We start from the raw sequence: 9,518 nt of genomic DNA, 5'->3' as shown, positions 1-9,518 counted from the left end.
GAACAGAGCGCATCACGCGCAGAGGCACCTGCAGCTCCTGTTGACGATGGTGGTGCTGACCGATCGGCAAAGAAATACCTGGACTATGCGCGTAGCTTCTGCAAGGCACCTGCGACATGCCGAAGCATGCCTACGAGCGAAGACGCCAGACCAGAAGATCACAGCCGGCGAGCGGTATCTTTATGCGCTCAACCTGCACAAGAGCTGTCCCATCCTGCCGCCATTGAAGATCATCGTGAAGCACCTCGAAGATTTAGAGGATGAATTGGAGAAAGCCCACCTCGATTTTCAAATGCCATGTACGATGACGGACACAGAGCGCTGCTGGCTGTCGGATAATTAACGTACGTTCAACCAGATCCTGGTGCGAGCCAAGATAGAGATCATGGAAATAGAACCAGGCAGACTTTTGATCCGCACGTTCCATCTTGGCGCCCTGCTGGCACAACACCACGCTCCTCGAAGCACATACGCGTTCCTCAGAGCCTGCATACTACTGGACCTGCTCTTGAAGGGGCACAGATGCATACACGAGCTCTGCCTGGACCCCGATTATGCGGACACGTGGTGCGCGAAGATGCTCAGCGCCTCGGTTTCATCTAACCGAACCATCAAACACATAACCATGGAGGGTGTGTGCAACCGGATGTACGCACCACGGCACCCGTTGATCGACTCCATTTGCGAGATGACTGCTCTCGAAAGTCTGAGCATCACGGGCTTTTTTCTCGGGTCACGAACGGTTGAACGAGTTGGTGCCATTATAGCCAAGGTAAAGAGCACGCGCAGTGTCAAGTTCGCGAGGAATGAAGTGCCACCCGGGGCCGGTGAGACGCCAATGAAGGCAGTGTGCCAAAACAGCAACCTTGAAGCTCTTGGGCTCTTTTATACAGCCATCGGAAGAGGCGGAGCACGTGTCCTGGGAGGCTACCTTGCCACGCCATCCAAGTTGCGAGACCTGTCCCTGTCTGACGAGGAGTTTGACGAATACCAGATGTCGTCCATCTTAGAGGGGCTGAGGACTAACCATGGCCTCCAAGAACTGCACTTTGAAGGACTAGACGTCGCTCCGGGTTACATGGTAGGCCTCGCACTAGTTCTGAGGAGCCATTCAGCTCTGGAGTACTTGACTGTGACCCGCTGCCACCTTGCGGAAGCGGAGGCCAACTCCTCAGCAGTCCTTCTGGAGTGCAACACCAGGCTTCTGTGGCTAAACCTGAGTTGCAACGAAATCAACGACATAGGAGCAATCCGTATAGCACGATCTTTGAAGGTCAACGTGAGCCTGCAGAAGCTCGACCTTTCAGAGAACGACCTCACCTATCAGGGAGCTGTGGCGCTTGTCGAGGCGCTCGCGAGCAACCGTGTTCTGAAAGAGCTCAAGCTGTGGCATGTCGAAGACGAGCGGAAAGAAAGGCCTCTCGCCTCAGCTTTAAGTCGTACCGCCGCCCACGGCCGCGTGATACTCCACCACGAGAGCTTCGCTAGTGTCCTTCAGCTCGAGAGGGGCCTTCCTCAGAATGCCGACCTTGTCACGTCGCTACACTTGGGCACGTCCGTCCACGTAAACGCCTACTGCCTCAAGACGCTGTTTGTGTCCCTGGCCGCCATCCCATGCCTCAACTCCTTGCTGTTAGAATGCGAGACCAACATCAACAGCTCCGCTGGTGAGAAATTTGCGGAGTTACTGCTTAAAACGAGGGCATTGGAGCGGGTCGAGATGAGCCATTTCAATGTTGACCCAGTGGCGCTAAAAACAGTCATGAATGGCTTAGCTAAGAACGAGTCTGTGTTGTACATGGATGTGGAGTTCGGAGCCCTGAGCGGTGCGTGCACGCGCGCAATCATGGACATGCTAAAGAGAAACGCTACGCTCATCCATTTTGGCCACATTATGGTACAGCCGTTCGAACTACAACTCCTTGCCTACGAGCTGCGGTCGAACTGCGTCCCGACAAGTCTGAAAGTTTCTGCAATTTGCAATATCTTCGAGATGCCGGTTGTCGAGGAGCTAACGTTCGAAATCTGCGATGTGCATCGACGCAACTTATCCTACTGCAATCGAGCTGTCGAGTACGCCATGAACCCGGAGAAGTTTGGAACCCAGCGGGTGCCGGCTGCGGTGTTTGACACGCTCCGCCACAATGAATCCTTCAAGAAGCTTCTTTCCAAGGTCGTCGGCCCAGACGGTGCAGCCGCAGCAGTGCGGAAGGCCCGTCGACACATCACAGAGAACCTGCTAGCCATGACTGGCGTGGTGAGCCAATTTCCCGTCACCTGCTGGCCGCACCCGGAAGGTTCTCGCCAAATTGACATTCTGGACACCTACTCCTGGCGTAGCATTCTTGCCTACGTGAACGTCACAGACATTGTAGTGTGAAATGATGTAACCTTATTAGTTTTATTTTACCGCTGTGATATTCATAATCTTCATAATTCATAATTACTGTGATAGCAATGATGTTCACGTTATACTGGGACGTTACCACCGCCACCTCCATCGTTAGTACCATCAATGAAGTTTAAAATGATTACTCCTAAACCACACGTCACCATATGCCTGGAAGCGGCTGCGATGTTAGCATTACATAATAACGAAGTCACTGACCTGCTTATTTATCTTATCTCATTGTTCATATTTACCATGTTTCTTTCATTGTCCATATTTATTTGTCATAAACTTTGTTTTGAGCCAAGTTAAAGTGTGATAATAAATATGTTTACGCACAAATCCTTTTTCATGCGTTACTTCTAACAGGTATACTCTTTCTTACTTTCGCAGATCTGCGTTCTACGATTAGCATGTCGAATTCGGTGTAGCAGGGGCGTGGGGGAGGAAGGTGAAATCTCCCCCTCCCGAAAATTCAATTTTTTTATATATACACGCACCGAAATAAAGGTTGGCTGACCACACCGAAAAAGCGTCTAATCCTGGGGGGTGCGTGCTTTTTGTTGCTGCGTTTTCTTTCCACGTTTCCATTGGCATATTTTTAATAATGACGTTCTGAGCCAGTTCAGGTTTCTAGTTCTTTTATTTTTAATTCACAAGCATTATAGACTTGCAGGACCTATTTTCCCGAAAGTTATTTGAGTTCGTGGTTTTGAATCTTCGTTTTTCAAGGCCTGAAAGATACCTTCAGGAAAACTAAGATATTCACGGTGTACATGTGTCTTAGCGGTAAAGGCATCGCTGGCCTCCGGCAAATATTGGAAGCGTGGTGTTGACGCACAAATGAAAAGTGTCTATATTTTTTGTAAAAATCCTGTGACAGTCACGCTTCTGCCGTTTTCACCCTAAGACCTCACGTCGAGGCTCGAATACATTAATTGCCGTGGCTAAAATGAGATCGAATTGCCGAAAAAGCAGCAAATTACTCATCTCTTTAAATATTGACTTGAGGGCAGTTTTTATATATATATATATATATATATATATATATATATATATATATATATATATATATATATATATATATGTTTATATATTTTTTTTTCAAGAAGGGATTTACGTGGGGTTCAACAAACATACACTTACTTACACTCACTTACAGAATGACTCAACTCTGGGCGGCTATTCTGGAATATAAAGAATTTGCTTCACGGTTATGGCTGAATACGTGGTGACCGCATCGCGTGCCTCACACACGGAAATCAAAAATAATACGTGACACCAGTCACGTACGTCTGTGTATCATGTGAACATGATGAATATACTTAAGAAAACATGGCGAAAAAAAGCATGGGACGAGCACAGCTGAGTGCGGGCCGGGCCGATAGCGAAAGGTCCGCGCGCCGCGTGTTTGAGGCCACTGGTTTAGACGTCCGAAGCTTTGAACTTTGAACTTTATTATCATTAAACGAAATACAGTAAAACAAAAACATGTTAGCAACATCTGGATCCTTAGCAGAATGCTAGTTTGGATCCATGCAACTATAGTATACATAAAGTACAGGCAGGAGACAAAGTTATACAATGAACGACATTTTAGTTTAAGATATGGATAATTTTGAAACACATATAACTTATGCACAAATAAAGAACACATTGAAAAACATATAACTTATACACAGCAGTTGAACTGGCTTTGGTTTGCATACTGAACATAATTAATACATCTAATATTTCTATACATCTGTTTAATAGCATTGTTGGTCAGCATACAAAACATTAGTTAGTTTATCATGTCACTTTTGTAATACTAAACATATAAATAGGCTAATACAGTTCCTTGTAATGACGTTTAAGCATGAAAATGAAAGCATGGTGTTGCTTCACTTGAACTGGTATAGCTTGAAGCTCAGTATAGTATTAGAGCAATCTTACTGCCACATACGCTTGCAGAAATTTACAGAATGCGCCGTTTAAATTCTTTTGTATATATTGCGCTATGTCTGAACATCTGAGCATTCAATGTTTACTCTGCAAAATATGTATTAAAAATACTTCTGACCAATGGCGCAAGTGTTCAAGATCGGACGAGTTGGTTCCTCGTACTTGAGCTATAGCGAGCGCTCTGTCCTCTTGTGTCGGTCTGCTCGGCCGTTCCTTCTTCCGCGTAATGCGCTATACCAGTTCCAGTACGACCATTGGCGGTTGTATATAGCGCGAGGAATTAAAATTATATTTTCGAGATAATTTTTACATTGGTCCGCATTAAGGCGCGATTTGCACTACCTGGCACTTCATTTAGAAATCAGCTTTATACCTCAACTTAAGGCTATTAGTTCAACATGGCAGCTGGTATGATTACATTCCTTAACTGCGCATCAATTTAAAGGCCCGCCTTGTAGTCGTCTCATTTCTCGCGTTGGCGTCACGCAGGTCCCACGTTCGAAACACATAAGCCGACCAGGCTGTATGTTTGCAACGCCAGCGTCGCCGAAGGGCTACTCTGTCTGTCCGAGCTAGCGAAGCGATAGCGATCCGCCAGCGTCGACAGCTAGATCTATGGAAGAGACAGGCGGAGGCGAAACGCCAGCGCCTGGGGTTAGACGCACCGCCGCAAACAGTAGAAAAGCAGAAGAGTCCATAAGACAGAAAATAGATAATCTCAAAACAAGTCAGATAATCACAAGGGCAGATAAGCTCAAGAAAAGAACAGAGAGAGAGAGAGAGAGAGAAAAACATCTTTATTGTGCAAGTAAAACAAAAACCATAGGAAGAGCCCCTAGTCCGGGGTCCCTAGGACGTCTCCGGCGACGTGTCGAGCCCGTTGTATGATGGCTCGCAGGACCTCGGGAGGTCCATCGCTGAGGGCATCGTCCCACAGCTCCTTTTTTGCGTCGCGGGCAGAGGAGGGGTGGTAATGGAGGGAAAAGGTTTGCCGTGCACTCGATAGTGACGTGGAAGATGGAGGGTGACTTGCCGCAGCCCGGAAAATTGTCGGCATAACAGTGTGGCCAGAATTTGTCCAGGGAGACAAGATTCGGAAAAGCGTCGCTTTGCAACTGACGTAGTGCCACTGCTTCCTCTCTCAAGAAGGAGGGTGGTGGCGCACGGTGAATGCAGCGAGTGCCTCTATAATGACGGAGAATGTCTCCGAAACGCAGCAAGGGATCCCCCCACCCTGAACTGGTCGTTTCACCAAGCCGGGCCGCCCGGAGGGAAGTATCGCGGGCAACTGCATATGCGCGTTCATTGCCCGGCAGCGAGGCATGGCCAGGGGTCCACATTAGGTGGATGCGGGAAGGTGTGATTGAATCATTTTGCGGGATCTGTTTGAGAATTCTGGCCATGATCCGGCGGGTCTCTAACAGGCGATCGGGTCTTCGAGAACAGGACCTGCTGCGCTTGGTGGAGGCATGCATCATCAGCCGTCTTCCATAACATCTTCCCTTTCAGCGGTTGACCCAAGCGCAACAACTTCGCGTTGAGGCCCTCATTCGTGAAGCGACGAAGCTGGCCCATGGCCTCCCGCACTATACTTCCACAAACCGTCTCCTTCGTTTAGGAACACATAACACACTAGGAGAATTACTAGAAAAGAACAGAGAAGAGAGAAACACAGACGAATAACTGTTGCGCAGTTCGTACCGATTTTACTTGGCGGTGGCACCGGCTTTGATTTTTTTCTTTTTAATTTTAACGTGGAAAATAATTGAAGGTCCCCATCGAAGGCATCTTCCCATTTGTTCCCATGCAGGTTCCGGCCACTCTTCTTGCAACTGACATTTATTATGAAAAAGTTCCCACGACGAAAGTTTGCGCGCAAGCGCAGTCGCAAATAAAAAGAGATTATCCCAACTCTAAACAAAGCACAAAAAATTCGGCAGCTCCCACGCCTTGTGTGAATCGGTTTCATGCGAAGCAGTCAGCGAGCAGTTTTATGCTGCATTTTTGCTTTTGAACCAAGGGTTACGAGGTGCGACGTGTTTTTGTAAGAGTAGTTGTGTGCACATAGCGATTTTACCAGGCACGACGACAACACTGGCGTTGATCGGATAACTTGTGGTCTGACGTACTTTCAGCACTCACGTTACAGCACATTCGTCAGTATTATCGCAGCGAAGTGCACTGTACGGTGCGATGATGAGAACATCATGCGTAACTTTCGTTAGCGTATTCCTCCGGGGTCCTCGGGGTAGAGGCAAAAGACTGTGTGCCTATCGCAGTTGCTGCTGTGTTTACGCTGTTGCGTGCACTGTTTGTCGTCGTGCAAAGAAGAAAAAACGGTGCACAGATGACCAGTGTCACGGTTATTTGTTCAGGAAGGCACAAGAAAGATGGAATAAGTTGTTTTTTTTTAACACGAAAGTGTTTTATGCCGGGGTCCACCAAGTACATCCGTCACGGATATGACGTTCATAAAATGGACGCCAACGGGTGAGAAAGAAAAAAACCAAGAAAAAGACACCCCGCTGGGAATCGAACCCACGACGTTGCGGCCGCGACGGCAAGCGCCCGACGCGCTACCGACTAAACTAACTCGGGAGATGCTAGACGCGGCGCGAACGCGCCTTATATCTTTCACACATTCTCTTTCGCGGCGGGCGGAGCGGGGCGGTGCCGCCGTCTGTGAGATGTGAAAAGAAGTAATGCTTCACGATCGCTAGCGCTTACTCCGAGATTGCATACGATATCGGAGGTCATGGTTAAAGCGTCTCGATACCAGAGCGGCCGCGCTGGCGTCGCCGAGGCACCCTTCGCGCAGTTACGTTCTTTACCTTTGGCTTCGTGTTAGCGTGCGTCGGTGCGTCGGCTCATCGGAGTAGTGTAGCTTCCACGTGCACCAACGGGATTTCTCCGCCGCCGATTGCTTCAGTTGCGAGAGCAGCGACTAACAAAACTGCTGTAATATGCGTTGCAGAAAGGACGCGATTTCGACGGGCGAATGTCATGCCTTGGTGGAGCGAGAGCAGCGCCTGCGAGACAGAGGCCAGCGGGACGCACGCGTTTGCGGCTCAGGCTACTACGTCCCGTGTTGCTGAAGCACAGTGTGTGTTATGTATGCATGAGCACAGGCGTCGGCTACCCATTACTAGAAAGCGCACACCGTGTCGTTTCTCTCCTTAATTGACGACGCTTTGAAGAAGTGCATACCGGGTACCAGTGTTGATTATGAGCTTGTTGATATCGTCCTTACGCGGGATTCACGATTCGCTGTGTCCAAATATATGTTCACACCGTCAGCTACCACAACGGTTAATTCATGATCATGGGCGTTAGTCTTCGCGATAGAGACATGCTGTCAACGTGGGTGCATCCACGTCAAACGGTGCTATAGCTGCGAAACACGAATAGACATTGTACAAGCTCTCATATATCACTACACAATAAGCACTACTTCTGTGAAGACACGTTTCACTTTCGTGTTATACCGATTCCTATGACGGAGGGATCAGCCATGTTTTTTTCAATGGCTGTTTACGAAGACCATCGCAAGAAATTTAGACGCAGCTGTACAACGCGAGAAGTTGTCTTGGACGCCGGCTCATCGGTTATGTTTTGGGGCAGCTTACCCAGCAGAAAGGATTAGCTTTGTCAAGCGTTTGTCACTCTAATGGCATAAGCCTTGTGTGGAGGCGACTTGCACTACCTGGCACCTCAATTAGAAATCAGCTTTATACCTCATCTCAAGGCTATTAGTTCAACATGGCAGCTCGTATGATTACATTGCTTAACTGCGGATCAGTTTAAAGGACCTCCTTGTCGTCGTCTCATTTCTCGCGTTGCCGTCAGGCAACTTTCTTCCAGGCACGCTCAAAGTAACGAAGCTTTTTAATACGAAGGCCATGCAACAAATAGGCGCAGAAATCTGGAATGGATCTTACCCTTACTGGAAGAATTACTCCATTTGGTCCAGAGAATACATAAAATGCTTTGTCCAGCAGGCTGCTTTCCCTGGACAACACGTCTGCTGCACATGCCCAATGGGAGACCGTAACAACTCAGTCGTCGACTCGAGGCTGAAGTGAGTAAATATTGTTGCGATATCACTATATTGACCCTTCAGGGGCATTTTTAACAGCGAAGGTGTTCTTAATCGAAGCTTCCCTGTCCGTTGGCGTAGCGCGCCTGGTCACGGGATCTTGCGGCGTGGCGAGAGTGTCACCTTGGTAAGCGGTTGCGGGAATTAACCATCGTAAGCAGTGAAGACATGACGATAACTACGACGACTATTCTCTTCAGCCTGCTGTGTGCGTTATTTGGTTCAATCATCTTCAGTGTGAATCCAGATATACTTCTTGAGAATAGTCTCGCACCCATCGAGAAACGCAACTTACTATACCGGCAGAAATAGATGTTATCCACACACAAACACACACACACACACACACACACACACACACACACACACACGCACACACACACACACGCATAAATACACGCACGAATACACGCGATGGAATAACGTTCCACACACGCGCATGCATCCACGTACGCAGACACGTACACGCATGCACAGGCACGCACAGACACACACACACGCGCGCGCGCGCGCGCGCGCGTGTGTGTGTGTGTGTGTGTGTGTGTGTGTGTGTGTGTGTGTGTGTGTGTGTGTGTGTGTGTGTGTGTGTGTGTGTGTGTGTGTGTGTGTGTGTGTGTGTGTGTGTGTGTGTGTGTGTGTGTGTGTGTGTGTGTGTGTGTGTGTGTGTGTGTGTGTGTGGAACGTTTCTTGCTTATTTGAACTGTTCGCTATTTATTAATTCTGTCCGTATTGAATCCTATCGCTTCAATAAAATAAACTTCCTCTCCCCAAACCCCCAGCTCCCTAGAAAATTTAACTGTCCTTCGACTCGATTTATTATTCATGTTTTTTTTTTAATTCAGCATGAACGCCACGTTTTCTTTGTTTAACTTCACAGCTCGCCTCCTGTATCTTTTTGTTGTGAGGTGGCAGACGGTCTCGTCAGAAAACTTGATATCCTCCTCACACCCGCTACAAACTGCCACTCTCCCCTGGCTCACTTTAATATTCTTTATGTTTGATGCAATACAAACTTTCGACTCCTTTAGTACATCATACAGATACCCTGCCTTCTAAAACATTTTCTTTTCCCGACGGGGTGTGCCATCA

This window comes from Rhipicephalus sanguineus, chromosome 2 (assembly GCF_013339695.2).
Source record: "Rhipicephalus sanguineus isolate Rsan-2018 chromosome 2, BIME_Rsan_1.4, whole genome shotgun sequence".
In the NCBI taxonomy this organism is placed as follows: Eukaryota; Metazoa; Arthropoda; class Arachnida; order Ixodida; family Ixodidae; genus Rhipicephalus; species Rhipicephalus sanguineus.
This window is presented reverse-complemented; position numbering follows the sequence as displayed.